The sequence below is a fragment of the Otolemur garnettii genome, unplaced genomic scaffold (assembly GCF_000181295.1).
Source record: "Otolemur garnettii isolate 467f Iridium unplaced genomic scaffold, OtoGar3 scaffold00147, whole genome shotgun sequence".
In the NCBI taxonomy this organism is placed as follows: Eukaryota; Metazoa; Chordata; class Mammalia; order Primates; family Galagidae; genus Otolemur; species Otolemur garnettii.
Window position 1 is genome coordinate 1009550 of NW_003852542.1, and position 1593 is coordinate 1011142.

Sequence of the window (1593 nt, forward strand, 5' to 3'; positions counted from 1 at the left end):
GACAAAAAAATACTTGGGCGTTGTGGCGGGAGCCTGTAATCCCTGCTACCTGGGAGACTGAGGCAAGAGAATCACTTGAGCCCAAGAGTTTGACACCACGGCACTCTACTGAGGGTGACATACTGAAACTCAGTCTCAAAAAAAAAAAAAAAAAAAAAATGGGGTTTGGCGCCTGTGGCTCAAGCAGGTAAGGCGCCAGCCACATACACGTGAGCTGGTGGGTTCGAATCCAGCCTGGGTCTGCCAAACAATAATGACAGCTGCAACCCCAAATTAGCTGGACGTTGTGGTGAGTGCCTATAGTCCCAGCTACTTGGGAGGTGGAGGCAGGAGAATTGCTTGAGCCCAGGAGTTGGAGGTTGCTGTGAGCTATAATGCCACAGCATTGTGGAACCTCACAAAATAAAAACAAAGTATTAATAATTACATGGTGTTGAACAGGAATGTTTGAACACTAAAAATTGTCAGTTATTTGAGAGTAAAGACTGTGCCTTAGACTATTTTAAGTTTTTTTTTTTTTGAGACAGAGCCTCAAGCTGTCGCCCTGCATAGAGTGTCATGGCATCACAGCTCACAGCAACATCCAACTGCTGGGCTCAAGCGATTCTCCTGCCTCTGCCTCCCAAGTAGCTGGGACTACAGGCACTAGCCACAATGCCCAGCTATTTTTTTGGTTGCAGCTGTCGTTGTTTGGCAGGCCTAGACTATACCCGCCAGCTCAGGTGTATGTGGCTGGTGCCTTAGCCAATTGAGCTATAGGCACCGAGCCCCTTAGACTATTTTAAAAATAATTGGTGTATTTGGGAGGGCTGAAGCAGAAGGATTGCTTGAGGCCAGGAGTTTGAGACCAACCTGAGCAAGAGCCAGACCTCATCTCTACTAAAATAGAAAAACTAGTCGGGCATGGTGGTGGGTGCCTATAGATCAAGATCACTTGAGCCCAGGAGGTTTTTTTTTTTTTTTTGAGACAGAGTCTCACTTTGTCACCTTTGATAGAGTGCCATGGCATCATAGCTCACAGCAACCTCAAACTCTTAAGACTCAAGCGATTCTCTTGCCTCAGCCTCCCAAGTAGCTGGGATTATAGGCATCCATCACAATGCCCAGCTATTTTTAGAGACGGGGTCTTGCTCTTGCTCAGGCTGGTCTTGAACCTGTGATCTTAGACAATCCACCCACCTTGGCCTCCTAGACTGGTAGGACTATAGGTGTGAGCCACCACGCCTGGTGGAACCTATATGCTATGAGCTAGAATAATACCATGGTATTCTACCCAAGTCTACAGAGTGAGTCTCTGTCTCAAAGAAAAAAAATGACATATAATTCACATGCCATAAAATTTGTCCTTTTAAAGTGTATTACTTGGTGGCTTTTTAAAAATTTTTTTTGAGACAGTGCCTCAAGTTGTCCCCCTGGGGTAGAGTGCCATGGGTGACATCACAGCTCACAGCAACCACCAACTCCTGGGCTCAAGCGATTCTCTTGCCTCCACCTCCCAAGTAGCTAGGACTTCAGGCACCCCTCACGATGCCTGGCTATTTTTTGTTGCAGCAATCATTGTTCTTTTGCGGGCCCAGGCTGGATTCGAACCCT